This window comes from Pan paniscus, chromosome 5 (genome assembly GCF_029289425.2).
Source record: "Pan paniscus chromosome 5, NHGRI_mPanPan1-v2.0_pri, whole genome shotgun sequence".
Lineage (NCBI taxonomy): Eukaryota > Metazoa > Chordata > Mammalia > Primates > Hominidae > Pan > Pan paniscus.
In genome coordinates, this window is record NC_073254.2 from 93,223,995 (window position 1) to 93,240,476 (window position 16,482).

General features: G+C 41.0%; 2 protein-coding genes across 6 annotated transcripts in view; both read right to left on the reverse strand.

The window, feature by feature from the left end:
- KHDC1L (KH domain containing 1 like) overlaps window positions 1-16,482 on the reverse strand; it is a 39,991-nt gene that overhangs the window by 21,478 nt on the left and 2,031 nt on the right. The window lies entirely within an intron of this gene.
- Window positions 1-16,482, reverse strand: part of KHDC1 (KH domain containing 1) — a 68,845-nt gene that overhangs the window by 3,360 nt on the left and 49,003 nt on the right. The window lies entirely within an intron of this gene.

Consider the following 16,482-nt stretch of genomic DNA (forward strand, 5'->3'; position numbering starts at 1 on the left):
CAGGGGGTTTGGGGGAGGTGGTGGTGGTGGGGGCTCTGTAAGCCAAGATTTTGAGACCAGACCAGGCAATAAAGGAAGACTTCATCTTTACTAAAAACTAAAAAAAATAGTCAGGTGAGGTGGTGCGCACCTGCAGTCCCAGCTATTCGGGAGGCTGAGGTGGGAAAATTGCTTGAGCACAGGAGTCTAAGCCTGCAGTGAGCTAGTATCACAGCACTACAGCCTGGGCAACAGAGCAAGACCCTGTCTCTTAAAATATGATAAAAATTTAAAAACAATAGCTATAGTCTGCGAAAAAAGCACAAGAAAGTTTTGCCTTTCCTTAGGTGGCATGGAAATTCTGTACTACAGAAGATTAAGATAAAATATAATTTGTGAAATAATCTTAAAACTTTTGGTTGGCCTCTAGGGGACAATGAGGTACTTTGATAATGAGAACAAAATTTTTAAAGGAGGGCAAAGATACCAGAACATGTATCTTGTTTTATTGTCTTGGGTGAAGTATCTACTTGGTGTCAGCAGCTTGAACTGAAGATGTTGGTTTGGTCGTCTTCTTCTAAAGATCATTGTTCTGGAAGATACTTAAGAATCCTCAGTTTATGGTTCCTCAGTGAATTCCTTTCCATTGAGGACAAGGGTAGTTTTTCCTTTGATTTTTAGAAGTCTTTTCCAAAAGACTAAATCTTCAGATTTCTAGTCATGCAGAGACTAATTAGATGGATATTTGGGGAAGATTGTTGTTACCTATTAAAAGCCAGATGCATCAAATGAATCCTCTGTAGTATTTAGAAACTTGAGCTTGTGATATGGCAGAGTACAGGTTCAGGAAGTGAATTCCTAACTGCATGGAGTAGCCTATGAATCCCAGGAGGAGTTGCTATTGCCATCAAGGCTAATTAGAAATTCCCAAGACATGGAAGTTCAAGTCTTGGAGAGCGTTCTCAAATTTAGTGTTAGAATTCATTTTTTTCCTTCTAATTGTTCTAAATATTCATTTGGTACAGCAAGTGTGTTTATTATTGTTAAAAGGCATTTTGGAGCTGTTTTTTTAATAACAGTCACGGGAAATGTGTGCCAGACACACCCCCCACCACCCAATCACTGAAGAATACGTTGGAATTCCTTAAGTCCAGAATAACAGTTGGGCAATTTTATCAGCAAAACCTTCGCTGTCTATCAGGAATATCCTCAATCCATTCTGGAGATAAGCAGACAATGGCTAGAACGTATTTACAAACCATCAGTATGGCAACTGCTTTGATTAATGCTACTTGTTTAGCATAGTGGTAAATTATTTCCTCAGGATTCCGGGTTATTGGACTTTGAATGAATCTCCATTTTATTATGTGGCTACCCCCTTGGGTAATAGCAAAGCTTCTAAAAGTTTTTTAATTTCTTGCCATTTTTAATAAGACTTTCACAAGAGGTCAGAAAAACCTCTTAATTTCCAAAGTTCTCTGATATGGAGCAACTCATCACATATCTACTGCCTATATAAATATTTGTTTGTTTGTTTGTTTGTTTGTTTGTTTTAAGCAGGCCCCTCCACCACTCAGAAATATTACCTCTTTTAATCTCTCCTTCACTGAATGAAGGAGAACTATTCAGCCACTTGAGCTGATTTAACTTCTGGGAGAAGGTCATACACTAACAGTAAATTTAGAATTGTGATAGCATAGACTACTTGAAAAATTCTAGTTTACGTTTTTAAACATTAATCATTAACAAGAAACATTAATATTTTAAAAAGAACTTTCCAAAATATCTGTAAAACGCATGGACAGTTCCCTAAAACAGGTCAAATGATCACGAACACTCCCTTCTCAAGTAAGAGAAGGAGAGTTGTCACGAGAATTAAGGAGGGCACTGACAAATCCCCAGGGACTTTACCCCATAAAGTATATTATGAAAGTCACCAATTGATAAATGACAAAGACATTTTCTTCTTTATAATCGAGGTCTTAACAGTTATATGCCAGTCTATAAAATAAACAAGAAGATTTTTTAAGTTTAGAAGTACACATCATTTTATTACAAATAACCTAAAAAAATTTTTTTTCTTTTGACTTGTCAGTTTTTTATGTTATTCTCAGCTTGGTAACCAAACGAATACTCATAATGTGTCACTCAAATTTTGAGTCACTCAAAATTTGCAGAACATCAAGCAAACCTGAATATTCCTTTTTATATATAAATTAGAAGAGCAAACATTTTTATTAACAGTGGTCATTCCAAGAAACCAAAATAAACGGCATCCTAATAGTTTGATTATTTTGCACATTGGGCTTGAATTTTGGAAAAAAAAAAAAAGTCAACTTTTTTTTTTTGTTTTTTGTTTTTTTTTTTTTGAGACAGAGTTTTGCTATTGTTGCCCAGGCTGGAATGCAATGGCATGATCTCGGCTCACTGTACCCTCTGCCTCCTGGGTTCAAGCAATTCTCCTGCCTCAGCCTCCTGATTAGCTGGGATTACAGGCATGAACCACCATGCCCAGCTAATTTTTGTATTTTTAGTAGAGACGGGGTTTTACCATGTCGGCCAGGCTGGTCTCGAACTCCTGACCTCAAGTGATCACCCACCTCAGCCTCCCAAAGTGCTGAGATTACAGGTATGAGCCAACACGCCCAGCCCAACATGTTTTAGAATAGAGTAGTAGTGGTTGAAATGTATTGGGATGTATTTTGAAGACAGAGCCCTCAGGACTTTCTGATTTCAAGATTTGGGGCAAGTAGCTCCAAAATAAAATGTTTTCAAAAATTTGATTCCATACTTCCCCCAGTGCCTTTCCACCTCTTCCTCCTGCAGCTGTGGCAGCAGCAACAGCAGTTACCCCAACCTGAGGCTGCTCCCTGGGTAATACCCATAGGCCTCCTCAGCTGAGCCCCTTTCTGTGCCCCACAGACATCCATTTGAAACAATCAAGTGGACGGCCGGGCACTGTGGCTCACGCCTGTAATCCCAGCACTTTGGGAGGCTGAGGCAGGCAGATCACCTGAGGTCAGGAGTTCATAGACCAGCCTAGCCAGCATGGTGAAACCCCGTCTCTACTAAAAATACAAAAATTAGCCGGGCATAGTGGCACGCATCTGTAATCTCAGCTACTCGGGAGGCTGAGGTAGGAGAATGGCTTGACCTGGGAGGCAGAGGTTGCAGTGAGTGGACATTGCACCACTGCACTCCAGCTTGGGAAATAGAGCAAGACTATGTCTCAAAAAAAAAAAAAAAAAAAAAAAAAAAAAAGAGAATCAAGTGGAAGTGGTAGCCCCTTGCAAGAAGGAGATGCAGTCACACTTGCTGCTTCCCCTCAGTCAAAAAGCAGGGTGCAGCAAGCTAGGACCACCAGGTGGCCCTGGGAAAACACTAACACCCACTCACACCTTTCCTGTTGCAGGCTGTTTCCCCCAGAGTGGAGAGAAATGTGAATGCCTCCAACAAGTCTGTTCAGGGACAGCAGTGGAGTCCCAGACCTGGCATCAGGTCCTGGTCCTCCCTCCAGGTAAGGCATCGAGACTGGCTATATTGGGTTTTGCTAGTGGGAGACAGACCTGAGGAGGGAGCCTGGGTGGACTATTGTGAGAAATATGAGACCACATGTGCATCTCCTGGAAGATCATTTTGCACAGTCCTGAGATTGAGAGCGTGGAGCATCCCCCTTCCTGCTCCCTCTTCCCTTCCCCTCTCTCCTCTGTCTTCTACTTTAATCCGATGTTCCACTTCTCTCTCTGTCTCTCTCTCTCTCCTCTATCTGTCTGTCTCTCTCTCCTCTCTCTTCTCTCTCATCTTCCCTTCTTCCCCCTCCTTCCTCTCTCCCTCCTGGTTTTCTTTCCCTTGTTAGAGAAGACTGCCTTTTCTCAGAGGAAAGACTTAGGGTGAAGTAAACAGAAAGATTTCTTTTTGCCCAGAGGGAAAAATAAGATAGAATATACAATCTGAGAAAATTAGAGTACAGAATGCAATTAAACAGAAAAGAGGGAGTTAACAAGATATCCCAGCCCCTTGGTCAGTGAGGCGAAGCATCAGGTGCGACTTAATCTCCCTCTTCCAAGAGGCTACCTCTTCCACTTGATTCTTTCGAATGAACAAATATTAACCAACAATCCAATCCACTTTCAATTGCTTAATTACTGTTCCTTTTAAGTGCCAACCATCTGACTTTTCCTGTTTCCATCTGTCCTGTGGAGCTATTTGGTATTGCGTATCAGTGTTAATGTCTGAACTTCAAGGGATTTTTTGAAGAAAAAAATTATAAATAAATTATTACATTCCTGAGGTTTTCTAGTATGGCCTTTATGTTGGGAGTCAAAAAAAAAAAAAAAGAAAGAAAGAAAAGGTAAAGTTTCAGAACATTTATAAGTGACACCAGTGTTAACAGGACACTTGGATTTCTACTGAGAAAGCTATTCTTCTAGTTAGCTTTGTGTACATGTTGATAATCACTTTCCCAATTATTAACCCTTGAGTGAAATAAAGAAACCATTTAACTTTTGTGTTAAAGCTTAAAAAATAAAAAAATCCAGCTCACCAGTGTGGTGGCTAACAGGAAGCTGAGGCAGGAGGATTGCTTGAACCCAGGAGTTCAAGGTGTGCTATTATCATGCCATTGCACTCCAGCCGAGGCGACAGAGTGAAACCCAGTCTCTTGAAAAAAAAAATTATATTCAACATTGAAAAAGTATCTCTGAAAAACAACAAAGTACTTATGTACTGGGTAGGGGTGGCTGCCTGGCCGCTGGAAAAATTATTCATGCATAATTATGAAAATAATATTATCCAAAGTACCATATAGGACCACAAACACAGAGTCAGAGATAGTGTGCAGTGAGTTGTCTAATGCTAGTTATGCACAATCTTGGTAACCTCATATTTTAGAGCAATAAAAAAGGCAAGGTTTGCAAGTGTAACACATGGAGTAAGTAATCATCTTTATTTCGTATATTCATGGGAAGCGCACACACACAGGAAGGAGAGGAGCCCTGGTGCTCTTAGCTTTGCCTGTCTCTGCTGGATGTGGACTCACAGAAAGATGGACACATCTGAAACCAAAAGTGTGAATAACTTTCTGATGGTAGAGGGGTTTTTATTTTTGTTTTTATTATTTTGTTTTGTTTTTAGAAACAGGGTCTTGCCCTATTGCCCAGTCCAGAGAGTAGTGTCGTGATCATAGCTCACTGCAGTCTCAAACTCCTGGGCTCAAGTGATCCTCCCGACTCAGCCTCCCAAAGCACTGGCATTACAGGCATGAGACACTGCACCCAGCCTGATGGTAGAGTACTTAAAAAGCAGGAATATGTTAACAAATATGCACTCAAATAAAATATAGTTTCTCTTGCATCCTACATGAGTTTCTCAAGATTCCTTATACTTGAACAAATGATAATCTATGAGAAATTGACAGCTTCAAATGTATGGGTTTCATTTAGCATGGCTTCTCATGTTCCCAGGTCACAAATCCATTTCTTATTCAGTGGCTCTATCACTCTGTCAATCTCTGGCTCACAGTTGCAGTTTTTCAACTCCCAGATGATGTCAAAATATAGAAAAATAGAACCCTGTTTAGTGCTGATGGACACTAACTCCTAACATCAATTTAATTCCAGGTGATTAGTTTAGACTAATCATGATAATCTAATTCCCCTTGCCAGTGATTGCTTTAGGAAATGGCACATGTCCCAGTTTTGAAATGAAGCAAAACCTAAAGGAGGCTTCCAGCAGAGGTTGTCTCATTTCTGAAGAGAGACACAAAAAAGAACTTGTCTATTCTTTCCTTCTCACAGTGTTTATAGCAGGATATGATTTTGGAAATAGCTACAAGTATTTTGCTACCAACCTGAAGAGGAAGCCAACACAAGGTGGAATGGGAGGCAAACCAAGAAACTGAATTTGAGCCCTTGGCATAATATGCCTGGAATGCCTGCTATTGGCAATAATACAGTGCTTTATTAGCATCCAACTGGACCAGTGTTTCCTGTTATTTGCTGTTCAAATCATGCTACATGATTCTGGTCCCTTTTACATACTACTCTCATTTTGATTGATTGCGCTCAGCAGTGTTCCACTCTCCAAGGAGGGAGAATGAACTGTAGGTAGCAATGTTTTATCACATAAAACCTGAAGAGTGAAAAGCACAAAGTTTATCTTGATTATTTTCATTCATAAGCACTTTCCAAGTTACAGAATATTAAGCATCAAATAATTTTTTTTTGAAATGGAGTCTCGCTCTGTTGCCCAGGCTGCAGTGCAGTGGCGCAATCTTGGCTCACTGCAACCTCCACCTCCCGGGTTCAAGGAATTCTCCTGCCTCAGCCTCCCGAGTAGCTGGGATTACAGGTATGCTAATTTTTGTATTTTTAGTAGAGACAGGTTTTGCTATGTTGGCCAGGCTGCTATCGTCAAACTCCTGACCTCAAGCGATCTGCCCGCCTCGGCCTCCCAAAGTTCTGGGATTATAGGCTGAGCCACTGTGCCCAGCCTAGCACCAAATAATTTATAATCAAAATGTATATGCAGTAGTTCTGGCCTTATTGAATACCAAAAAATCCTTACCACTTTATCATGTAGCGAAAAATAAATAAATAATGAGAGAAAAAGTCATATTTATACATTAAAAATCAAAGTCCTTCAGTTGGAATTCTCTTACTGTGTATCTCACTGGACAGAAATCCTATTAATACAACTAGTATGAGAAAGTCTGCAGTGATATTTCTATCAAACCTGAGAAAATACACTGGGAATAGGTCCAATATATGTAATAAAAGTCAAAAAATTATTCTCAAGGACACTAGACTTAATGTTGAATCAGAGAACCTATAGCGAACAAAAATACTATAGAAAGCCAATCACTGGCCCTCTAACCTAAACATGTACCAGAAAAATATTTACATCTAATGCATAAAAAGTTTCAGTCCCATCTTAATTTTTAAGTATCACTGTCTGTATACTGGAAAATATAAACATAAAAAGAAATGTTTCAATGTCTTCTATTTTGGACATAAGGAAACTCACATTTCAATGAATTGCAACTGTACTAAAACCATAGATTCAGCCATTTTGAACTCAAGGAAGTACACAGTTTGATGACAAAAATAATTTAAATTAAATCGTATCCTTTTTTAAAAATTCTTTTTTTTTCCTTTTCTTTTCTTTTCTTTTTTTTTTTTTAATGAGACAGGGTGTCGTTTTGTCCTCCACGCTGGAGTACAGTAGCAAGATCACAGCTAACTGCACCCTCAGCCTCCCGGGCTCATTCGATCCTCCCATTTCAGCCTCCTGAGTAGCCCAGGCTGATCTTGAACTCCTGGGGTCAAGCAATTGGCCCATATCAGCCTCCCAGAGTAGAGGGGTTATAGGCGTGAGCCACAGGGCCCAGGCCTTGGCCTAAATCATATCTTTTTTTTTTTTTTTGAAACACGGTCTCACCCTGTCACCCAAGCTGGAGTGCAGTGGTGCAATCAGGGCTCACTGCAACCTCTACCTCCCAGGCTCAAACAATTCCCATGCCTCAGCTTCCTGAGCAGCAGGGACTACAGGCCTGAGCCACCATACCCAGCTAATTTTCATATTTTTTGTAGAGATGGGGGTCTCCCTATGTTGCCCAGGCTGGTCTCTAACTTGTGGGCTCAAGCAATCTGCCCTCGTCGACCTCCCAAACTGGAGGGATTACAGGTGTGAGCCACTGCGCCCGGCCCTAAATCACATCCAAATAATAATTTTGTTGAAAATTTTTTTATAGATATCACAATGTATTTATAATAAATTAGCTCTTCTAGTAATTTAGAGCAATTGTCAGACAAACATTTTCTATAAAGGGCCGGACAGTAAATATTTTATACTCTGTGGCATGAAGTCTGTGTCAAAACTAGCCTCACTCAGGCTGGGTTCAATGGCTCACATCTGTAATCCCAGCACTTTGGGAGGCCAAGGCAGGTGGATCACTTTGAGCTCAGGAGTTGGAAACCAGCCTGGGCAACATGGCAAAACCCCATTTCTTCAAAAGATAAAAAAAAAAAATTAGCCAACCATGGTGGCTCATGCCTGTAGTCCCAGCTACTCAGGAGGCTGAGGCTGGAGAATGGCTTGAGTCTGGTAAACGAAGGTTGCAGTGAGCTGAGATCGTGCCACTGCACTGCTGCCTGGGCAACAGAGTGAGACTCTACCTCAAAAAAAAAAAAAAATTATCCACTCATCAAATGCAGTGCAAAAGGGGTCAGAAGCAATACATAAATGATGGGTACTGCTCTGTCCCAATAAAACTTTATTTATAAACACATATTGAATTTTATATAATTTTATGTCATAAAAGATCATCCTTTTGGTTTTTTAAACTATGTAAAAATTTTAAAATAATTCCTAAACTACAAGCTCTACAAAACACAGGCATGAAAAACGCTTAGTCCTATCTATGTACTAAATAGTACAATACTTCAATAAATAAAAGGCTGCAGTTTTATTAATGCATGAAAAGACCAATCAGTGAAATAGAACAGAAAACCAAAAATACACCCACATATATGCATAGAAATTTAATATTTAATAAAGGGGACAATTCAGATTACTGTGGAAAAGGCGGATTACTCAATCAAGGATTGAATTATCATTGGAATAAACAGGTTAACCTGCCAGGTACGGTGGCTCACGCCTGTAATCCCAGCACTTTGGGAGGCCGAGGGGGGTGGATCACAAGGTCAGGAGATCAACCATCCCGGCTAATACGGTGAAACCCCGTCTCTACTAAAAACACAAAAAATTAGCCAGGTGTGGTGGCAGGCGCCTGTAGTCCCAGCTACTCGGGAGGCTGAGGCAGGAGAATGGTGTGAACCCAGGAGGCGGAGCTTGCAGTGAGCCGAGATAGCACCACTGCAGTCCAGCCTGGGCGAAAGAGCGAGAGTCCGTCTCAAAAAAATAAATAAATAAATAATAAAATAAAATAAACAGGTTAACCTATTAAAAATCCATTTGAGGCCAGGTGCACTAAGTCACACCTGTAATCCCAGCACTTTGGGAGGCCAAGGAGGGAGGATCACTTGAGCCAAGGAGCTTGAGATCAGCCTGGGCAAGGTGGTGAGACCTTCTCTCCACAAAAATAAAAACAATTAAAAAATTGGCCAGGCATAGTGGTCCATGCCTGTAGTCCCAGCTGCTCAGGAGACTGAGGTGGGAAGATAACTGGAGCCCAGGAATTTGAGGCTGCTGTGAGCTATGATCACACCACTGCACTCCAGCTTGGGTGGCAGAGTGAGGCTCTGTCTCCAACAACAACAACAACAACAATAACAACAACAAAAAACAGTAAAATTAGACTTAAATATATGTAAAATAATAAAAATTCATTTGAACTATACCTAACAACCTAAATCGAATCACACCTTAGGAACATCAAACATTTAAATGTAAAAAAGAAAACTCAAACCATACCACAGGAAACCATTAGCAAATATTTTATAGGCATGGACTAAGGAGGGCATTCGTAAGAATGAAACAAAATCCACAGATAATAAATATAAAAAGATTCAAGCTGGGCACAGTGGCTCATGCCTGTAATCCCAGCCCTTTGGGAGGCCGAGGCGGGTGGGATCACTTGATGTCAGGAGTTTAAGACCAGCCTGGCCAACATGGAGAAAACCCATCTCTACTAAAAATATAAAAATTAGCCAGGCGTGGTGGTGCGTGCCTGTTATCCCTGCTCCTCGGGAGGCTGAGGCAGGAGAATCGCTTGAGCCAGGGAGGCAGAGGTTGCAGTGAGCTGAGACTGGGCCACTGCACTCCAGCCTGGGCGACAGAATGAGACTCTGTCTTAAAATAAAAATAAATAAATAAATAAATAAATAAATAAATAAATAAAAGACTACGTAGCTATAAGAAATTACAAGAAAGTGTTTCTGCTCTAAAATGCAACCATCCACAAGATATACTGAGTTAAAAAATGGCAAGGTGCTAAAGAGTGTATTGTATGATGCTATCTATACAGAAAAAAGAAGAAAAGAAATTGTGTATGTGTATTTATCTGAGAACTAAGGATACACAATAAATTAGAAACAGGTTTCTTATGGCCAGGAGCGGTGGCTCATGCCTGTAATCCCGGCACTTTGGGAGGCCGAGGTGGGCGGATCACGAGGTCAGGAGATTGAGACCAGCCTGGCTAACACAGTGAAACCCCGTCTCTACTAAAAATGCAAAAAATTAGCTGGGTACGGTGTCAGGCGCCTTTAGTCCTAGCTACTCGGGAGGCTGAGGCAGGAGAATGGCGTGACTCCGGGAGGCAGAGTTTGCAGTGAGTGGAGATCGCGCCATTGCACTCCAGCTTGAGGAACAAGAGCGAGACTCCGTCTCAAAAAGAAAAAAAAAAAAGAAACAGGTTTCTTACAAGAAATGATACTGTATAGCTGACAGACAGGACTTAGAGAGTATCTTTTTCATTAAAGGCACTTTTTGAATTTTGAGCTCAATAAAGATATATATTCAAAAAACAAAATTTTAAATTCAAATGAAAATGACTTAGCTGAATTTTTTTCAATTATTGGTTTACTAAAAAAAAAAATAAACTTTTTTTTTTTTTTTTTTTTGAGAAGGGGTCTCTCGCTCTGTCACCCAGGCTGGAGTGCAGTAGTGAGACCTTGGCTCACTGCAGCCTCTGCCTCCTAGGTTCAAGCAATTCTCCCACCTCAGTCTCCCGAGTAGCTGGGATTATGGGGCACGCCACCACGCCCAGATAATTTTTGCATTTTTAATAGAGACAGGGTTTCACCACGTTGGCCAGGCTGGTCTTGAACTCCTGACCTCAGGTGATCCACCCGCCTTCTTGGCCTCCCAAAGTGCTGGGATTATAGGCATGAGCCACCACACCTGGCTTTTTTTTTTTTTTTCCAACCAGTTTCCTCAAGAAAATGCTTCAGACAAGCATCCTTCAGTGGGATCATTGCTTGCGGTCATTAGAAAGTGACAGGTCAGACCAGACATGGTGGCTCATGCCTGTAATCCCAGCACTTTGGGAGGCCGAGGTGGGCAGATCATCTGAGGTCGGGAGTTCAAGACCAGCCTGGCCAACACAGTGAAACCCCATCTCTACTAAAAATACAAAAATTAACTGGGCACGGTGGCGGGCACCTTTCATCCCAGCTACTCACGAGGCTGAGACTGGAGAATCGCTTGAACCTGGGAGGTGGAGGTTGCAGTGAGCTGAGATCACGCCACTGCACTCCAGCCTGGGTGACAGAGTGAGACCCTGTCTCAAAAAAAAAAAAAAAAAAAAAGAGGTCAGACTCCTTAAACTACACTGAAGTTTATACAGACTTGCAGAGCCATGATTGTCGAGCCTGAAGTCTGAATGGAGTTAGAAATACTGTGGTACCTTAGACAATCATGAGATTCTTCCCTAGGAATGTTTTAGTAAAATCAAAGTGGATTACTTTCCAAAGGTCAGGCATATACATTTATCTCCTTAGGCCTAGTAATTTTGAATGTGCTTCACTCCTTTACAGGTCCTTTTTTATTCAATATTAGAATAAATTGCTAGCCATTAAAAAGACTTTCATTCATTTATTCAACAAATAATTACTTAGTGCCTACTATTCGGCAGGTGCTGTGCTAGGCCTCAGGGGCATTATAACATTGAACAATTCATTTCTAGAAAATAGCTTCATTGAACAACTGTTGAGTATATTATTTATAAACTTATGGAAAATATTATTCTCCCATTAAAAAATGGCCATTATGTGTAGACAATTTTTACTGGCAGTCTGTGAACAATCTGAACTCTTTCAACATTTGCTTTATAGACTCGCTCCAGGTTTAGACATAAGCCAGTCAGGGAGTCTGGCGTTACAAATGATATTTGGTCAACAAAAAGCAGCAGGATAGAAACTTCTAACAACTATTAACAGCCAGTTTACCAATACGTAAGCATAATCTGCCAAACATAGCTGGTGTAACTGGTGACTTCACACTTTAGCACTGCACATTTTCTTCTCAGCCAAATATGTGACAATAATAACAACATGGTAGGAGAAAGGTGCCTGTTGTTATAAGACATTTCCACATGTCTCATCTCATATAATCCACACTCCCGTTATCCCCATTTTACTATCAGGAAACTTTTAAGATAAGTTTCAATAGGTGTCTAACTAGTGAATGGAGTTCGAACTGGAACCCAGCTCTCCTCATGCTAAGGTTTATATTCATTCTACTAACGCATGGGCTTAGTGTTTATAAAATAAAATGCTTTAAGTAAGTTATCTAGAGGTGCACCTGAGTTAACATAATTAAAATTACCAGCTGATCCTTACAAAAAATTTCCCAAAGAAGGTTCTGACTAATATATATTAAAAGGCATGGCCAGTGGGGCACGGTGGCTCAAACCTGTAATCCTAACACTTTGGGAGGCTGAGGCAGGCAGACAGCTTGAGCTCAAGAGTTTGAGACCAGCCTAGGCAACATGGCAAAACCCCATCTCTATAAAAAATACAAAAATTAGCTGGGCATGGTGGCATGCACCTATAGTCCCAGCTACTTGAGAGGCTGAGGTGGGAAGATTGCTTGAGCCCAGGAGGTCAAGGCTTCAGTGAGCTTTCATCATACCACTGCAATCCAGCCTGGGTGACAGAGTAGAGTTTGTCTCAAAAGAATAAACAAAAACAAAAAGCAAGGCATGGCCTTCCTTAGGAATTTGGTTTGGGGATTCTCTAACAATAGCAACCAATTGAGGGTGTCTGGGCTCATGGTTGGGAATTTTTGTTTGTTTGTTTATTTGTTTTGAGACGAAGTCTCACTCTTTCGCCAGACTGGAGTACACGATCTCGGCTCACTGCAACCTCCGCCTCCCAGGTTCAAGAGATTCTCCTGCCTCAGCCTCCCGAGTAGCTGGGACTACAGGTGCACGCTACCACACCCGGCTAATTTTTGTATTTTTAGTAGAGATAGGGTTTCACCATGTTGGCCAGGATGGTCTCAATCTCCTGACCTCGTGATCCACCTGCCTCGGCCTCCCAAAGTGCTGGGATTACAGGCGTGAGCCACCGTGCCTGGCCCTTTTTGGTTCTTGATTATAATTCATCTTTAAATAGTTAAGAGCAACTTGTGCTGTTTGATATTCATGGCCAAGTAAAACTCTTTGACCCTCAGACAAACAGTATGATTTCATATATATGAAATATCTAGGCCAGGCATGGTAGCTCACACCTGTAATCCCAGCACGCTGGGAAGCCAAGACAAGAGAATTGCTTGAGGCCAGGAGTTCAAGATCAGGCTGGGCAACATAGTGAGACTTCATCTCTACTAAAAATTTTTAAAATAAAAATAAATTGGGCCAGGCACAGTGGCTCACGCCTATAATCCCAGCACTTTGGGAGGCCCAAGGTGGGCGGATCACTTGAGGTCAGGAGTTCGAGACCAGCCTGGCCAACATGGTGAAACTCTGTCTCTACTAAAACACAAAAATTAGCTGGGCGTGGTGGTGCACACCTGTAATCCCAGCTACTCCGGAGGCTGAGGCAGGAGAATCACTTGAATCCGGGAGGTAGAGGTTGCAGTGAGCTGAGATCGTGCCACTGCACTCCAGCCTGGGCAAGAGAGCGAGACTCCGTCTCTAAATAAATAAATAAGTAAGTAAGTAAGTAGTAATTAAGCAAGCCAGGTGTGGTGGCACGCACCTATAGTATCAACTACTTGGGAGACTAAGGTGGAAGGATCACTTGAGCCTGGGAAGTTGAGGCTGCAGTGAGCCATGATTATGCCACTGCACTCCGGCCTAGGTGACAGAGAGAGACCCTGTCTCAAAAAAGAAAAAAAAAAAGAAATATCTAGAATAAGCAAATATATCAGCAAAAGGTCTCCTACTACTGCTGCTTGACCTACAAGAAAGAATCAAATAAGTGTTAGCCCAGTTAAAGTGAACGTTGAGTCTCTGCATCACAGCTCATGCTGTTAGTAGGAAGGATGCATTTGACCATTCCACAAGATTAAAAGATTTCTTACTGAGAATCCAAGGGCCAAAGGCGGAAGGTGGAGGGGGTGATCAACTCTGAAACCTAGATTCAAAAAGCACTTCTGTGTGACCTCAGAAAAGGTATCTATCTCTCACCATCAGTTTCCCTACCTGTAAAATGGTATTAATCATTCCTAATTCCCAGCAGTTGCTGGATCACATAAGTTAATGTGCCTGAGTGCAAGGCTGTGAGCCTTCTGCCTTTCCCTAAGACACAGGTGAGCTGCTCATCCAGCAGATGGAGACTGTCTGGAAGGGCCTATTGGGCTGCCTACTATGGTCTCAAGCTTTGAGTGGCTAGGGGTAGAGGCCTGACCCAACGGGAACCCACTGGTGAGAGGAATGGCAGTAATTGCAAGGGCAGGGCTTGCAGGAAGAATTTTTAATAGAATCTGCTGCTCAGGAGCCTTACACAAATTCCCTGGGGCCCTGCTTCTTCCTACTCACCACCAGGGCAATACTGGGACCAACATGCTCTTAAGGGAACCTGATGGCTTAAGACAGAATATTTTGAGATTCAGATAGTGTTTTACTTTCCCGTGTCGCTATGAAAGTGATTCTAGAGTTGGCACTCAAGTCCAGGTCCCATCTTTCCTCATTTTGGAAGGCTTTCTGCTGACAAATCCAATATGCTTTTTTTTTTTTTTTTTGAGACGGAGTCTCGCTCTGTCGCCCAGGCTGGAGTGCAGTGGCTATTCATAGGTGCAGTTATAGTGCACTAGCCTGGAGTTCCTGGGCTCAAGCCATCCTCCTGCCCTAGCTTCCTGAATAACTAGGACTACAGCCATGCACTACCACACCTGGCTAAATCCAATTATTTTAAATTAGCTGGAAGAAGAAAGACATTGGGGTTCTTCTTACTTCTCCTTGAGAGGACCAGATTTGGTCCCCAATTTTTAGAACAAAAATATTCACATTGAGAAAGCCAAGGATAGATCGAAGGGAATGCAGAAGCAGTCACATACTAGTTACATGCAGCAAGAAAGTCATCCTTTAGATTTATAAACTCCTTGTCATGTTGTTTCCTCTCTTGGCCCCTTCTCCACACTTTTAAACAAGCATGTTGTGGTCTCAGTTGAGAGCTTGACAAGGTTTTTGCTATGGTTGAGACATCAATCTCTTTTGTAATTGAATCTATTCACCAGGGAGAGTGTGAGCAAACCATGTTTAAGCTCTTTGTCTTTGTCCTAACTAGGCATTTACCATATAAACATAATAAGAAACAAACCCCTGCAAGTCTTTCTTTTTAACCAATTATCTGGCTGTTTCTCTTGCTGTAGTCCTGCCTTCATTAAAAGCTGTCCAGGGGGTAGGGCACAATCTTTGGAAGCATATCTAAGATGCCAATTTCTTTGCATTTCAGTGAAAAGTAAGTCATCAGGGTATTTGGGACATCTCTTCAAGCTTTTCTTGATGGTCTATATCAGCATAGCCCCCTCCTTTCCAGCTTTCCTCATTCCTACTTTAGAGTCCGCTATTGTGCCTTTATGCCTTCAAATTGGGGTATACCCATATATCCATATAAAAAACATTTTTCTTTCTGTAATCATTACAGGGGAGTCCAGTGTGATTTACAGAACAAATTGAAATCATTCTATCAAGATGTAACAAAAAATTAAGGGGAAGGCTCTGGGCTGGGCAATGTTAATTAGCCCCTAACCCACCCTATCATCTTTCTCTAGTTCACAAAGATAACTGTCAATTTATCCTCAATATTCAGAATAATGCCTTATACCTAGTAAGCAATCAACAAATATTTGTTTAGAGAATGAGTAAACTATTACCATAGTTTCTTTATCTGCTGAAATTATATTTTTCTAATTTTAAACTATTATGCAAAAAAATTTCCATTTAAATATTTTGCATACCTCTTTTTGAACACCTGTTTATCTGTAGAATAAAAAAGTTAAATTAGAATGTCTGAAGCAATGTTCTTCAGTATAATCAATATTACTTCAAAGATTAATTTTAATATTTTAACTTCAATTAATACTGCCAAATCTACCCCCACCCCTAGCAGTGGCTATCCTGATTTATACTTCTACTAAGAATATTCACTTTTCCACAAAATTGATATTTTCAAATCTCAGTTTTAGCCAGTGTGGGAGAAAATGGATCTCTCTATTTTTTTGCTTTGCATGCCAGCATCACTAGTGCAGTTAAGCATCTTTTTTATCTGGTCAGTTTTATTTCATTCTTACTTCTTCATCTATTGTCTATTTATACATTTGCCCATTTCTCTGTAGGGTTGTCTTTTTCTTATATATATTTGTTTTCACTATCTATTCCAGATGTTAATTCTTTGTGCACTGTATGTTTCCTCTTTTTAAACTTTATTCATGGCATTTTTGTTCTATGAAACATTTTAGCCCATAATCTCACATCATGGAAGAGTAATTACCTTGCAAACCTCTCTTGTCTACTCCTACTCAGTAGCATCAAATCCAGTTGATTCAAGTCTTGCCCTCTCTTTAGAGGAAATATAGTGTGGTGATTAGAAGCATAGG